The 17,778-nt window shown below is 35.8% G+C and overlaps 1 protein-coding gene across 1 annotated transcript in view; it reads right to left on the reverse strand.

The window, feature by feature from the left end:
- LOC102232284 (microtubule-associated protein 2) overlaps window positions 1–16,890 on the reverse strand; it is an 83,462-nt gene extending 66,572 nt beyond the window's left edge. The window contains exon 1 of the mRNA XM_023336624.1: window positions 16,795–16,890. The gene's annotated coding sequence lies outside the window, so the exon portion shown is untranslated. The remainder of the gene's footprint in view (window positions 1–16,794) is intronic.
- Between the last annotated feature and the right edge of the window lie 888 nt (window positions 16,891–17,778).

A 17,778-nucleotide genomic window follows, 5' to 3' on the forward strand; every position in this document is an offset into this window, starting at 1 on the left:
AGAACAGAGCGAAAGAGAGGACCAGAGGTTTGGTCATCTGACGAAATTGTGCAATATCTATTAACAGAAAAAGTTGTCAGGTGATGTTTGCCCACCAAACATCTTTTAGAAAATTTTCAGTTCAAGAATATTCTACTGCGATAATAAATACATTTATTTTTGAATCTCTTTTTACCACAGCTGCCAATAAATGTAGCTATACTGTAGATTTCTCTTCAAGGCTAGTTGGCCCCCTCAGATAGGGTGTGAAATCTGATTGTGTTTAAGTGCCAGTATCACACGGCCAACTTTCAGGGGAGCAGTGAAATAGTGAGCCACACCAGGCAGCTCAGCTTCTGCTAGGGCTGAATTATGAAAGAGCCCAAAGGAGAAAGAGCATAGGGTAGGTTTTTCTACAGCCTGAACATTATTAATTTAAAAAATAATTCAGAACGATAAAAAATACATTCCTTTACATCTTTTGAAAAGTAATTTTGATAATTTCGTAATGTCATTTTTTTTTATTTCCAGAAAACATATCCAGGGTTAAACTTTTAGAGGAATATATTTTAAGAAAGATATATTTTTTATAATTAAGGAAGAACTGCTGAAGTTCAAGTATTTATATTTTTCTTATACCTGGAATTGCTCATCTAATTTAATGTTTGGACAAATAATTGCAAAAGAGTCAGTGTGGTCTTGAGTTTATGAATGACTTAGGGAAGAGGTCTCATTCTGGGGGAACTATCAAGTTCTCAATGAGTTAAAAATACTGATCATATCATGTTTTCTTTTTCTAAGAATTAATTTTCCATCTCTAACAGGTTCATATTTAAAGTAGAACTGATGAATCAGTAAAAATTACAATTATTGTGGTCAAATGTGTTGGCTCTGGCCGAATCCCATCTCCTAGTGTTACCATAACATTACGCCTACCACTACATTCTGGCACTTCATACAAGTCAAAAAAGAGATTAATCCACTGCAGAGTGAAATATATCCATGTTCATTAATAATCTTATGAAACAAATTCCTTCAAATACGGTTACAAGCCACTGTGTTAGGTAGATGGGTTTAGCTGCCTTTTGCTTTCAGAACTACCTTAATTCTTTGTGCCTTATATTTAACAACATAACAGAAATGTTGCTCAGATTTTGGTCCATATCTACATGATAACATCACAAAGTTTCAGCAAAAGTATTGATTGTACTTTTATGATGCAAGTTTACCAATATGACATCGCAAATGACAGATCTGATGATTGTGGAGGCCATTTTTAGTAAAGGAAGCTATCCTGCTGGAAGGGATAGATACTCTGTGGTCATAACAGGATCAACAAGGTAAACAATCCCAAGGAGAGCTTTGGTATTTAAACAATAATTGATTGTTATTAAGGCATCTAAAATGTGCCAAGAACATTTTACCCACATCATTATATGACTAAGTTTCTCCAGGCAGTTATTGTCCAATTTCTGCGAGCATGTGCAAATTGTAGTATCCATTTTCAGCTCTTAAGAAGGGCACCTGGTGTGTTAATCAGCCAACGTAGCACATCGGCATCAGGGGTTAAGCTATTGCGAGTCTTTCAGTGATCTCGCACCAGTTGGAAATTCTGCTCTGACATCAAAAATGCATGTTCTTTCACATAAATCCACTCACTAGATAGTTGCGTTTTGTTTAGACTGGCGGTTTTCAAAGTGTGAGGCGCGCCTCCCCTAGGGGGCGCCAGAGCACTTTAGGGGAGGCGCAGTGCGAGGGAAAAAATAAACCGGAAAAGAAGCTATCTGCTTGCTGTCTACTGATGTGAGAGAAAGAAGGGACACATTTTTAGTAAAGAAAAGGGCAGGGGAGACAAGCTCTGGCGTAAGTAGAAAAAAGAGGAAGTATGACCACGACTACTTAAAGTTTGGATTTTCCTGGACTGCTCCCGATGATGCTCCAAGGCCGCAATGTGTAATCTGCAAGGAGGTTCTGGCTAATGATAGCATGAGACCCTGTAAGCTCCGGCGTCACATTGAAACAAAGCACCCAAGTTTAGTGACCAAGCCGCGGGAGTTTTTTGAGAGGAAGCTGAAGGAGCTGTGCACACAGAAAAAAACAAATGAAAAAAAATGAGTTTGGGGTTGTTCTTATCATTAGAAAAATGAAAAAAGGGCGTATTTGCCATACAAAGGCCCTGATAAAATAATTAAAATGGGAGGAAATGTTTTAAAATGTTCATGTGTTAAATTTCATTCAGATAAAGTGTCATTTTAAAAGATGAGATGGTTCTAAAATAAAAGCAATTAGAAGGTGTTTTGTAGTGGCATTTGTTTGTGTGTGGGTTGATTATTGGGGGGTGTGGGGGGCGGGGCAGCAGGCATTGTGCTCCTTGGAGCGGGGCTCACCCTTTCATACTTTGAAAACCCCTGGTTTAGACCACTGAAAACCTGAAAAATGTTATATAATAACTTCCAGAAGATTAGGAGATTTTGGAATACGTAAAATGGCTCAATTGGTACCAACAATCATGCCATGTCACTTAAATCCCCTTTCTGTTCTTTTTGATGTTCAGTTTGAACTTCAGCAGGCCACCTTCACCATGTTGCCATGTGATTCACTTTTTGAAAAGGTGAATAAATCCAAAAACACTGAACCCAGACTGGCTGGGCTCCACTGTAATGCAATTGCTGGTAAATGCATGAAGTTTGTGACATCACTTGTCAATTAGCATATCTATTATGTGATTGAGTCTGATGGCTTGTCTAGAAATAAATATATATATATATATATATATATATATATATATATATATATATATATATATATATATATATATATATATATATATATATATAACTAAATGGATAAAGGTTTGACATAAGGAAAAGGGGATTAAATATGTTTTTGATTTTAGTGAAGCAAACCACAGTCCAACAACACAGGTGATTGCGGCGAGACAGAGTGATTGGTGAGGGGGGATGGTAATTTACTCTTTAACTGCCTTTAATCTTTAATTGGCTGAATCGAATGAAACCACACTGAGCTGCTGAATACCTTTATACAATGTGGAAACATTTCAGCATTGCTGCTAAATGGACCACTTCTCAATTCTCCACTTGCAATTTAAGAATATTCATAATTTCATCAAAATTGAAACTCACAGTCTCCTAACTCACTCCTACTGTTGTCCAAAACATTGAAGGTTAAGGCAACAATGTATTCACCAATAAATCCCCTTCTTGTATCGTTTCAGTTTAGAGCTTCATTCGTTATGCCAGTGCAGATTGTCCTCGGTTTATACAGACGTAAAAAAGGTGTCGCTGTCTCTCAGAGTTGAAAATAAAATCATACACCATGTCTAATATAAACATAACTGACACAATACAAGGCCATACCTTTTGGGGGTTTCATGGGTCTGTGTGGAACAGTGTGTATGTGCGTTCATGTGTTTGTGAGTGTGTGCTCATGGGAGTGTGGAAGGTTGCTGTGGGTGGTAATGAGCAGTCGCTCCGTTTCCACAGCAACATTCTAACTCTGACAGTCTCCATGGCAACTGATAACAGCATTAGCTGATTCAGCCTAAGTAAAGGTTCATGTCAGAGGGAGGGCAATAGATTTTTTTTTTCTTTTTCAAGAACGGCTGTTAAAGGTAAACAGTGACAGAAGGGTGGGTTGTGGGGTGTTGGGACTCCTAGGAGGCAAAACATAATAATCTAAACATCTGAAGCAAGTGGACAAAATATTCAGACACTCACATTTTCTGCTGACAACTTCCATATTTCCATGTAGTCTGAGTTCATTGAAAAAAACAAAGACAAACCACAAAGAAGCATGAGGTCTTTAGAGATAAATGAGGAGTTGACAGATGTAATGATTATCTAGCAGTTATGTTAAAATGCTTTGTTTAGCACAACTATAAATTAAAATAGCAAACATTTAATTTATATGTCTGATTAAATGCAAAAAGTAAACTGTCTAATTTCCTGAGAAGCTATATTTCAGGATTTTATTAAATATAAGCCATAACAACAAAAAAAAACTGAAATACATGCTACAAATGTATCACTTTGTGTTAACTAAATACTCATGAGTTTCATTTTTTAAATCAATTGTCTAGAGAAATCACCTTTAAGATATTCTGTCTTGCTAAAATGCACTTGTAAAAATTAAAAATGGCAACAAAGTCTCTTTCAGGAGGTAAAATTGAAGAAATGACCAATGCAACCCAATGTCTAAAATCCAACAAATTTTCAAATAATGCGATAAAAAAAAACTAAACAATGTCTCTGAAGTTTAACAGTATCCATTCAGCAATGTTGCATCTTGACCAAGATCATTTCTGTACCTAACCAGTAAAAATACTTCACCTACTATATATTCTAGCATAAAAGTTTGACTTTGGCTTTTAAGTCAGATATTATGGCCATATTTGCCACATTTAACATTGAAAAAATAAGAAGCAAAATCAGCTTTTTGGACATGGGTGGTTTTCCTCTCCTTTTTCCCAACAAAGAGAAAAAGGGGAAAAAATAAAGAGAATAGGGGCAAGGAAAAAAACAGAACATTAAGGCTCTGAATGCAGAAATGCAGTAAACAGCAGGGATGAACAAAATTGGAAATTCAAGCAAGTGTGATATTATCATTGAGCATGGCAATGATAATATCAGTCATTACCATGCTTTCCACAATCTTAAATGACCTCACAGCACTATCTCATGTATCTAGTGTGAGCAGCTACTGCAGTGAGACTCCGTTAAAGAAATTGAATGCATAACAGTCATGAAAAGCATTCATTCATAAAATTAAGAAAACACACTGAACAATAAATATTGCATTTCAAAAACGTTGCTATATTAGCACTCATTAGTATTAAGACAAGGTACTTTAGCCATATTGTACAAACAAATCAGTTTTGTTTTTACATTATTTGGTTAGCAATGTATGAACATCACACAAACCATATCACAAGGTAAATGAGACGACAGGAAATTCAACATTTTGAATCTTTATAGATTTTAAATTATGTGTTTAGCTTCTAGTAAGACACTGAATGTCGGAATTTGGGAATAAACAGCAGAAATTTTTAAAAAATAGTGTTTATATGTGAATCAATTCCAAAAGGATATCATAATATACATAATGCTATCCACACTACTGGCATCCCTGGTAAAGACGTCAGTTTGTCAGAGCTTGTCAGACATCATGCGTTTAACACCATAATGCCTTCTGAAGGTGTTACACAAAGACAAATCCCCCAGTGGGGCTCAATAATTATTGATATGTCCATGGATTACAGCCTCTGGTTATCATGGGAAAAAAAAAAAAATATGCATCACGATAAATTTATCCAACACATAGTAATTAGGCAAACAAAGCAGAATGAAAAATTTTTCTATACTCTTAGCAGCAAAAGTGTGCCATTTATAAAATACTTTTATTCCAACAGTATTCCACTCTACAGTGCTCTTTTACTGTAATATGCAAATCATAGAAAAGGCACATCTACTGGATACAACATGGACTGGAGGCCATAAAAAAGCAGAGTTTGTTCTCTGCGTGTGTTAGAATGGTGGGTGGTAAGACTTAATGGCTTCCACTGGGAGCAGCAGCAAGACTCAGTACAATGTTAGCAACTAATCTAAACCTCATGGTGTTAGGCTCATTACAGAATTAGAAGGGACGAGTCAGAGTGGGCTGGAAGTTGACAAGTCTGGCCTCAAATTGTGGCATTTGGTCTAAATACTTAGAGGAGCTGTCTGGATTAATCTGGTATCACAGCTAAGCAGGTTTTTGTTGAAAACAGCAAAAGAAAACATTGTTAAATTGATTGTTAATCTTTGGGATTAGTTAAAATATATATGAAAATACTTTTTTTCCTTCTCTCTATCTTTCTGGGATAAGACATCCATTCATGTTTCTTTGTGTATACCAGTAAAGTAATCCCATCCTTTCTTTTCCTCTTGTAATCCTGTAATTTCCTGCAGAAAGGGAATTCCCCTCTCACACTTAATCACATAAAACTACCTACTAATCCTAATATAATAACTATTCTATTTTTTATCTTTTCTTTGTTCATATTTTTCAGTCTGCTTTTACTACTTTCTATTGAGAACAAATCTGTTTGAACGCATACTCTAATTATATTTAGATATTAAAATTCAGAAACCTCAATAAGTGAAAAGTAGTTACCTCTTCAAACATTTTATTTGAAAAAAAAAAATCTATACAGAAAATATAAATGAGGAACTGAAATCGTAGAGGGACATAATACTAAATGAATTATCACTGCAATCTAAAAGTACTACAATTTAAAATTACTGTAATTACCGGGACTGAGACTGAGCTTTTTTTTCCTCCAAAAAAGGATGAATTGCTTTGCTATTCATCCTACTGAACTATTTGAAATATGAGGGAAAATATGGCGGCCTTTGTCAGGAAAGTGAAAATGAACCCTTGCTGGGACTTTTGGGAAGATAATGATTTAAACATATGTCCAAATCAATACAGAAACGGTTGAACATAAACAAAGCCAGCCTTCTACCATTACCATATCAATCCTTAGACTTAAAAAAGTAGAAAAAATCTGAGGTGTGAGTCAAGAGAAGAGATTATAAGAGAACGCCCAGGAGTCTGGATTATTTAGATCACAAGCGTCAAACTCCAGTCCTCAAGGGCTGGCATCTTGCAACGTCTATACGCATCTCTGCGTCAGCACAACTGAATAATTAGATCGTTAGCAGGACTCGGGAGACATTGACTTCATGAGGAGGTAATTCAGTCATTGGATTGAGGTGTGTTGCAGGACACTAGTCCTTGAGGATTGAGTTTGACGCCTCTGAGTTTGATTAGCTGTGCAAAAAAGGAATGGTCAGGGACTAAATGCTGTTTTATTGGTAAACTAGAGCTGTACAAAGTACTGACAGCAAGATGTGCCAACAGGGATTTTACAAATATATATTTTTTTACCTTTTTTTTTTTCTCCCAGCTATGTAAATCTACTCAAATTAGAGGGTGGATTTTTTTGTGAGGCTATAAAGGTTTTTTTTTATTATTATTTTCATATCTTCAGTCATAGCTCAGTTGAATATATTATAGGTTTGTAGGATATCAACATCAGTATTAAATTCCTTTAATATACCAGAGTTTCTTTGACACACAAAAAAATATATAATTGTGTGCAGACCGATGGTAGAAAGATGGAGTGAACCAATTTAAACACATTTACAGGGTAGTAATATTGTCAGAATACTGAAGAATGGCCATGTGCACATTGGAACAATGGTAAAAACACCCAGTTGTGTAATCATAATTGGTGTGAAAAGCACACCAGTGACCTTCTCTTGTGGTCTTTATGGTCCTTTAGTTGGCTGTTGAGCATTTTGCTTGATGCAGTTTACCAATAGAGGATTGATCATAAAAATTTGTATTTATTTTAAATGGAAAACAACATCTGCTTCTCTTTCAAATTGTGGCTTAATTACTATATGTAGACAGCAGTTATGTAGCTTTAGAAAAGGGAGTGGAGGGAAGAATTCTGCTGATTCCTCCTTTCAAAAACCCCTCAAAGCTTTTGTTTGACACAATTGTTTCTTCTCAAGCTCATCTCATTTCTGCAATATCAAAGTCTGAATGCAACAACTTTCTGGCATCCTTCAAGATTGAAATGTTGAATCTTACAGCTAATTCTTAACCTTCACCAATTCTCTCTTTATCTGTCTCATCATGTTCTAAATTATGTTAGTCCTTCACACTAGATCTTAACGACATCAGCATCATTTTAAAAAACAGAGAACCTTCTTCAAGTCCAGTTCATATCCACTCAACCTCTTTCTTTCTGAAAGTTACAAAGAAACAAAGTATCGTTTTTAAATCCTCCTACAACTCCCATTCTCTGAAGCTATTCTTTAGAAATCCATCTCAAGTGCCTCTCAGCCAAATAATCATAGCTTATTATGATTATAAGCTATGATAATCATAATATCATAGCTTCATGATATAAAGCTATGACTGGAGTTTGACGCTTGTGATCTTATTTTTAGTACACATGGACCAATCATTAATAAACTTCATAATATCATTTATTAGGTATCACTTAGAGCTGCTAAATTACTTGAACACTTAATGTAAATTACAAATTGTTAATAATAGTAACTCCCTTAAACTGAGATGACTGATCACAAAAGACTAGATTTTTTAACTCAGCTGTCAAGCCAAATTCTGTAGATCTAGGATTATAAATCCCAATAAATATCTCAAAATAATTTCAAACTGTTTTTATCATTTGAGAAATATTTTCAATCTAAGAACTCAACTCAAAAACTTGAGAGGGTTATTTCTGCTCCCATTTGCCCTGGTCTAAACTATTATGCACTTTTCACATGTATCAACAACAAAAAGGAAAAAAAAACCTTTGATTGCCTTCAGTTGGACCAAAACTCAACAGCAAGACTTTTAACTGGAACAAACAGAGGAGCTCTCCTGCAACGCCTAGCTCTGTCTTACATTACTGAAGTCTTAAATCCACATACTACAACTTTCAAATACTCAAAAATAAGTCTACTTGCAATCCAAAGGACTAGGTATAAACTTCGACGTGATCACACTTTCCAGGATATTGCACCTTGACTGTGGAACAAGTTTTGTTTGTTTTTACTTTGTACCAAGAGATTTGACTCATTTAAAAAATAAGCTGATGATAATTCTTATTCAAGCCCGCTTTTCTTTTAGATCTTTTAAAATAATAATTTGTTTTTAATCAATATCGGAATAAAAGTCTGAGTAAAAGCCTGTTGAAATTTGAGCAACAGGCTTTTACTCAGAAACAGGCTTTTTTATGTGTTTGCAACAGCAAACACATAAAAAAAAATAAAAGACGGGAATTTTCAGATACTTCAGTTGCCTGTCAGGTTATGTGTACGTGTTTATATTTTTATGTAAATGTGCTAATTTGTGTGAATGTGTGCTTTCACTTTGTGTGCAGGATTTCCTCAACCGTTTGTGACATAACTGGAAAAGGAGCGACTTGCCTCCCTGAAGATGACAGTCAAGCAGATAAAATGTAACACTTCAAAACATTTCAAGAATTATTCATGTTCTCCTCTGATGTCTAACTTGCAAGCTTTTCCATCTGGAATTCCCACAGATCCTCAAGAAGCTCAAAACTGCAGATCACACAAGTCGCAAAGTGCCTGGCGACAATAGCGACAATATGGTGGGAATCTGGGAAAGCTGGGGAAAAAAAGACATAAACAAAAATGAAGAATGGATAACAGCTGAGACAATATGGCGTGATACATGTAATATACTTTTTTTTTACTATGTCTGTGATGAACAAATTGATCTAGCTTTATTATTATTATTATTATTATTATTATTATTATAACATCACACCAGCAAGAGTCAAACTGGCTTAGGAAAGAAGTTCTCGAACTTATTTAAAGATCTATTAATTTGGTAAGTGCCTAGTTTTTCCAAGTAGCTCCATATTGACAGACATTCTTAAATTGCTTCAAATCAACACTTGGACTTTTTCAGTTTCTTGGGGTATGATATAAGAACAAACAAATCACTTCTGTTTGTTTGCATTTAGGATGCATTTAGTTGCACTACGTTTCACGTCTACTCAAAATTTGAATGGACATGTTTTCTTTTTAAAATATATAAGTTCTATTCTTACTTTAATATAATGTCTAAGAAAATTGACATTTCATATTAATTTGGGATGTAGTTTTAATCAACTTGTTATTGTAATTAAATGGATTTCTGACTCACCCTAATTGAAAGAGTCTTGGGTGTCTTCTGTTTATTTTTCACCTATCAAACAGTCTTTTTGTTAAACAGGCATTATTCAGGATGTGTTAATGCAAATGGACAAAAAGCCCTTAATGTCCTGTTCAGTTAAGTGCTCTATGCTTTGTTTACTCTGCTGGACGAAAAAAAAAAAAAAGATTTTATTGCAGTGCAGTGCCTTCATTTAGCAGCTTCTGTGTCTGGTCCACGTTGCAGACCTTGGGGGGCGTCACCATCAACCTCTGTGCTCCATCAAGAAAAGCCATTAAGAGGAGCAGTAATATTAAAGCCGTTCACTAAACTGATGTGAAATGCAATTAGGCTGACAGAGTGTGTAGCCCGAGCAGTTTATGTAAGCTTGTTAATATTCAGAATCAGCACAAGCAGGATGTCCATCTGCATTCTTTCTCAGACAAACTGACAGATAAATAGATATGTCTGAATATAAACCATCCGATTGCGGCTCCATAAAAGGCAAATATTCAGCGTTAGGAACTGACAGAATTCACACTGTGCAAATGCCCTTTCATTTTATACCTATAAATGAGCCCAATTTTCCAACCAACCTATCCACGCATCATTTTTTGACTTCAGTAAGTGTACCATGGCAACATTTTACCAAGAGACAGGGGTAAAAATTGGTCATTTTGGCTGAGATGAAAAGAAGTCTGGCTGGGGAATATTCACCCCTCTGTACATGACTGATATCTGTTTAGCTAGTAAACACTTGCTAACAAGGATGTAGAAGGTTGTGGGAATTTCTTTGGCTCAAAAGGAATCTGGCTTGCTTTGAACTCATCTCAGGAGTGTTGGGTCTTTGATGGGAAGTGTGAAAGTGTTGCATAACACAGCAGTGAGCAGGAGAAATGTTAATTGCATTTTGATATGTATCATCATATCAATTTGAATTTTCTTTTTGCTTAAACCACCTCGAAATAGTTCACTGTGTGTTCGATTTTGAATTGAATATAGATAGCAAACTGTCAAGGAGTATGAACTTAAATTTTGCTTACTTGCTTTCAACATATAGAACATAATTTTGAAATCCTTTTGGTGTATTAAAACTGCCAAAATAAAAATCCTGAGATACATTTGATGTAACTAGTTTGATTACTGTAAACCATTTGCAGCCGTGAGATTTTCCTCCATTTTCAACCCTCTGTGGTTTATTGTTAAAGTGGCTGGCCATTTATCTGCATTTCTACACCCACACACTCTTCAACAGCCCTTATAAAATCCAAACTAGCAAAAACAAGTGCCATGAACATGAATTTTACATGTAAAGGTAGCTGTTAACCAATTGGGCAGAGCATCACGGCAGCAAATGACACAAATGACATTAACCAAAATTTCAAAAAATGGTCAAAGAGTGTGGGAAAAGAAATGAAGAAAATATCAAAGAGTGAAAAATGCATTAAAGTATTTGAGTACAGTTCTAAACAAAACTCTGGGCTTATTTTAGGGGACCTGACAACTGATCTCTGATGGCTTAAACCCAGATGTTCCACTGGAATGAAATAAAATAAAGATCAGCAATCCCCTAGCCAGTTAGACATACTACCCTTTGTTCATCTAACAAACCGGTCATTGGAGGACATACGGACAACTGTATGCCACAAGTCATAAAAGAAACGATGGCCCCTATCAGGTCATTTCCCTGATAGGGCTGATAATAACAAAACAAATGAAGTCAACATTTTCCACTGTATGAAAATTTAAAGGTTAACCTAAAAAGATCACAACTAATGCCATCCATTTTCTGTGTTGCTCAGGTAGGAGTTATTAGCTTAACTATATGACAGTTCTAAAGAATTAAGCATGTAATTTTACTTATACTATAAAAAATAGTTGTTTTAAATCAAATGTACAACATACACCAGTGACCAGCATTCTGCACCAAGCTTCAATAGAAATTTTAATAGTTTTTTACGAACATTTGGGGTGATCTTAGCTGACACGTTGCCTTTCAGATCGTGTTCCTGTTAAATTACCCCTGACATCAAAATGTACAAATCAGTTTATTACATCACAGCCAAATTAGACTGCCTCATCAAAACATCTGCTACATACTAGCCATAGTATTCCTGTTTTTACTGGCAAAGGCATTAAATTACTGTGATGAATGTATGAATCCCTGTCCTGCACCCACATCCATCATTTCTCTTTTACCCTTCCTCCTTCCACTTTGTTTTAGGATGTTCTGTCCTTGAACACAAGGTAGATTTACTTTAGGTGCCTAGTGTGAGAGATAATCCTGGATTTTAGCTCTGCAGCTAAGACCATTTTGAGAGACTTGGGTGCAGAGTAGAACTCAAAATTAAAAATATGCAAGTGAGGGAGGGAGGATGATAGAGAAACAATAATTACCTTTGCTTCACTGGTGAACAAATGAAAAAAAAAGCTGTTCTGGCAAAATCCAAAGGCTAAAATTAGAATTCAGTACTGTCTTGAAAGCCAAATAAAATTCAAAGCAACAACATTTAGGTCCAAAATGACAAACTATAAAGAAGACATTGATAGAAGTTATAGGAACACACTATTCTTCCAAACAGCAGAACATTCAAGAAGAGACGATGGGGTCCAAGAGACAATAACATATTTCATTAGCAGAGACAACTATTTATTTGATGTCTCATTTTTTTCCCCAATTGTACTTAATACAATCAAAAAGCATTAAAAGTAGAAAACAAAACCCTGTCCTTCATGTTAATTGTTAGTAAAGGTTTTGCCCAGTTCCTGTTTCCACAAACATATTCAGATATTTATGGTCTTTTTAAAAGTATCCATACTCTTAAAAGTATTCATCTCTTTTAAAAGAGTATAGAGTATTTGCATTTTGACAAGTTACAGCTACATATGTTATTGCATTTTATTGAAGGTTTTATTGGGTAACCCAAAGCAAAGCAGCTCATAGTTATGAAGTGAAAGGAAAATACGTATTTTTCTTTTTTTGGTTACAAATAAAAATAACTGAAAAGTGTGGCATGAATTTTTGTATTCACCTACCTTTACTATAATACCCCTAGATAAAGTCAAATGCAAACAATTGCCTTTAGTTAACGATAAATTAAGTCCATCTCTGTTTATTCTCACCTTTGTGTGAATCAAGATGTTCTGTGAAAGGCCCAGAGATTTGTTAGACAACTTTGGTAAACAAACATCTTGCATCAGAAAAACCACTGAACACTGTTTGTGATTATCGGACACAGTTGACATGTTAAAAATCTGTCCTCTTGTTAGATGCACACAAAGTGAAACTTTTTTGGCCTGCATGCAAAGTTTTATGTGTGACTGAAAACTAGCATTAAATTTATTTATTTATTCAGGTTTATTTGTTAGGGACAGACACACATCGACATAGACAAACTGAACAGAACCGCAGTCTCATGTTTGTGTCAGTGCTTACAGCAATAGCTAATTCGCAGCACTTGTCCCTAGATGGGTTTTTCAATCTAAACACACCATCCCACTATGAAACATGGAACATGGAGGGGACAGTGTCATTCTGTAGGAAGATATTTCCTCTGGAGAGAGCGAAAAACAGAAGAATTATTGAAGAAAATCTTTTTTAAGCTGCAAAATACATAAGCCTGAAGCTAAAGGCCACCTTCTTTCAGGAGAACAACTTAAAACACCCAACCAGATCTACAAAAGAATGGTTTAGATCAAACCATTTCCATTTGTTTAAATAGCCTATCAGTCTGGCGCTAAAAACAGTTGAAGATAAGTGATGAGGCTTGAAAATTTATGTTCACCGTCTCACCATCCCATTTACGATTGGTTCTGCACAGGATTGACTCTGGTGTTGTATAAGTAAATGAAGCTTAATGGCATTTTTTTTTCCACGTGACTATTATGTGCTACTTTGTGTTGATCTATTGCATTAAAACCCAAAGCAGAACATTTGATTTTATGGTTGTACTAGCATATAATATAAAAAACTGAAGGATTATGAATGTGTTTGCAAGGCATTGAATCTTTTTTAATATTTTGAAACGAATGTTTTATTTGTCAATAAAGGATCCAACTGTGTTCTCACACTGAAGAAGCCTTAAAATGTAACCTCATTACTTGCATAGCCACACTGACCATTGTGATAACAACTGGAAAAAAACGCATTTGAGCCAGAAAGGCAGCGGTAGTAAATGACTAGCAGGTAGGTGGCAGACATGTTAGTTGCGTGACAAAATGTGTTGGTGCTGCTGCTACTGAAAGCCTGTCTTTATTATACAGCGATTTGTTTCCCACTTTCTTCTGTCTCACACACAGAGATAACTGCACATGCAGCATTGTGTCAAGATGTGACAAACAAGAGCCGTGTGTGCATGTGAGTGTCTGTGTCTCTCTATGTCTTCCGGCAGATTTTATGTCATTCATATCACTGAGAATTAGGATTAAGTTGCCTTATTCACACACCAATCTTACGTAAAGCACTACCACTACTTGAGTGTGAACAGGCAGACAGCATGGCTACCACACCAACCTGGCACCTCTCCCTGGACTGCTGACTCCAACAAGTGACTGAGCTAATGACTATGATGATTCAGGGTGATGCAATAACTCGACAGCTTAGGTTCTTACTAGATGATTTTATCAAAGTCTAGAACTGCACCGTAGTTTTTCCTTTTGCACTGTATGGAAAATAACCAAAATGGGCACTGGCCCCTTTAAAGTTAATTATCATCCAGTTTGTTTATAATTTTATGTTTATTGACTAAACACATGTAAAGTATGATTTCAGTTATTTTACACAATGAGTAAATGTTAAAGAATATACAACTAAAAAATTGGAACATTTTCAGAAGATCTGGACTAACGTTTACAAATCATTTAAGAATTTCAATAAATTATGACTGCTTAATGGAAAATATAAACATCTAATGATGCTTGACTTGAGACATTTTTACAATACTAAAAGTTAGGAAACAAATAATGGAATGAATATTTTCATTCCAGTAACTTTGGTTTGGGACCTGTAGCAAACTAAAAAACAGCTCATCCAATGTAATTTTGCGATATTGAACTTAGTGTCAATTGGTAAAGCTTCCAATTTTGGAATTTCACCTAAAATATACATATATTTATGCATTCATGCTAGAGAAAATAGCTAAATAGTGTGCAAAGGTTTTAAGGACATCTTTATAGAATCCTGTTTCCCACTGAGAGAAGATGATCCAGGAGGTTGTGCTATAAAGCAGATTATGTTTAGTTATTGGATATTCAGTTATGTGTCTGGCTCACAACTTGAGCGGCAAAAAACAAATGCCTTTGCTTAGTGAACAGTCTGTATCACAGCAATAACCGTCTTATTTTACCATCTATTTTAGGCACCCCTCTTTTATAGCCCAACTCTGCTCTGAACTTCTCCACCGCAGGGATGAAGATGGACACACTTTTCAGACATAATTAATGAAAAATTCTGAAAACCATGCATGATGTTCTCTGCATTTCACGCCTCTGTGCCATTTTGTGTTGATCCTATATCTGAAATCCTACTAAAACACAAATTCATGGATCAAATGTGACAAGTATGGAAAAATTGCAGGGGTATGACTACCTCATAATACATTGTAAAAACTGGCACGCACATCTTAAAGATCCAGTTCCCCTCTAGGACTTAGGCAAAAACAAACAGTAAACAAACCCTGACTGGCTTGACACCGAATTTCACCAAGTTCTTATCTAACTGCATTGCCGAAGAGTATTTTTTATATATAAAACATAAATGCACACTGAATAAAGGAGATATTAATACAGGTCATATTATGCAGATCACACCCACTTGCTGTGATCATTCATGTTAATGGCATTGTGTAACATGCGGAAAAAAAAATACAAATAAAAAAATCCTAGATAAACTGCTGCCAGCACAAAAAAGGAAAGCAGGTGGAACACTCAACCAGAATCTCCAGACAAATTCCTTCGTGGTGCGCTCGGCAATCTGCAGGACTCTACGAATCCCACCCTCATCTTGAATGCATGAGGCATCTAAATGTATGTGCAGACACTGGAGCAAGTGGACTCCACAAAGGGAAATCGATATTCAACCCCCAGCCCCCAATATGTAAATGAGATGTGACTGAAGCAGGCATGCTCCAAGTGAGAAATCCATCTTGTATGAGCTAACCAAATATCCATTCAGGGGGAGCAATTTGACCTCAGACGGGGTAAATTACAGGCTTTCTTACCTTATTTTGCTACATTAGATTTACAATGGAACACTGTATGAAAAAGGCATATTTTATTTCAGAATGAAGTAGATTATGTTGACAATATTAGGCTATATATTACTGATGTTTAACATGGAATGGGAAATATCAATAGCAGAAATGCAGATTATTGGGATGTGTGATCAATCAGTGGGGCACGCCAATATGACTCAGCACTGGTTTTTACAGCTCTCTCCCTCTCTCGCTTCTCTGTCATTCGAAGAAAAAAAAATTATAGCCAGCAACTTGTTTTAAGCACTTGTTTTTAACATCCATATTCATTCTATGCTGTATGTTTGTGTAATGTGCTATGTAATCTCTGGGGCCCGATGGTCATTCAGTGCCACCGCAGCCAGCCAAGTTCCTGCAGGCACCGCAGTAGGTGAAGCCTTTCCAAAGCCCAATGCAGACATTTTTTTTATCATTTAATTTCCTCACATAGAAACTGCGTATAATTGGACCAATAAGACACAGGACAATTAGGTCAATCAGCAGGTCTCTCCCACCTCAGAATCTGGGTTTCTAGATCTGTTGCTCAGCAGTGATTTCACATCAGATTAAAGCCGCAGAATCGTTCCTTTAAAAGCTGAATGGCACCACAGAACCACCACACATACACTCACAAGAACCGAGATCCAGTTCTGTTATGCACGAACAATGCCTCATTTTTTCCCCCACCTCATCAAAGAGGTTGAGCTCCTTAAAACATTCACTTATTGTCGGATGGTAAGATTGCCTCAATGTCAATGTCTTGGGCTTTTTAATTTAGTTACAAATTGTGTTTTCTGCTGCATTATAACGCTGGTAGTGTTTAAAAGAAGTATAAAATCTTTACCTGTTCGGCTCGGCGTCTTCCAATAAAACACCGGTCTGTCGGACACAGAGGCACCGCAGCCTTTCAGTTACCGTAATACCGGAACTAGGCGTGCCGGTTCCTGTTTATACAGGTTACTACGGTGCTCTGGAGGAGCCATTCTTGCTAGAAACTACCATAGTGGTTGTATCAAAATATGTCTGCATTTTTATTTTCGGTAGCACGAGAAAAACAGAGAGTAACTAGTAAAATTTTAATGTAAATTAATGCCAGAAAGACAACAATCACCGCCGGCCGATTCAGCTCCATGCACCAATGAAATGTGACAATGCTGACAATCACCGTAAACATTTTTATGACCATAAAACTGGCACTTCTTGTGTCGGCAGGCGCGTCATAGCGTCGTTGATAGTGGAAAAAAAGGCAACTAAAGTGTAGCTGCTTGTCTTGAGAAATTTAGTGATGATGGTAATGAGCCTTTTTTTATCATGGTGAAATAATACTTACAAATATAGCAAATCAAACGGTACATGACAATAAATAAATACATTTATTTTTTTAATTTTGGAAAATATACCTTAATTGAGCCCTATATAATTTTAAAACATTAAAGTAATGCTTTTAATGCACCGTTGAAAATAATGAAAGTAGACGTTTTATTGACAGTTCTTTCTTTATTGCTTTTTAATATTATCATTTTGACATATGCTCATCCAAAACTATTCTGCCGCACTGTTTTTACTATAAATATGGTGACTTAGAGGCGCAACAAAAATATCTCTTGACTATCTGATGTAAGTCCATGGCAAAAGGTAAGCTATTTTTACAAACTTTGATAGAAGGACGCCCTCTAATGTGTAACTGTAAAAATACATAAACTTGGTAAAAGCTGACTGAGCCTATTTTTAACACTATTATTATTAAATGTTAAAGCCTTTCTGCATTAACACAGTTACTTGCGTGTTTTTAGTTAGGTCAAATAAGCTAAATATATCCACTAAGGTT

Source organism: Xiphophorus maculatus, chromosome 7 (assembly GCF_002775205.1).
Source record: "Xiphophorus maculatus strain JP 163 A chromosome 7, X_maculatus-5.0-male, whole genome shotgun sequence".
Lineage (NCBI taxonomy): Eukaryota > Metazoa > Chordata > Actinopteri > Cyprinodontiformes > Poeciliidae > Xiphophorus > Xiphophorus maculatus.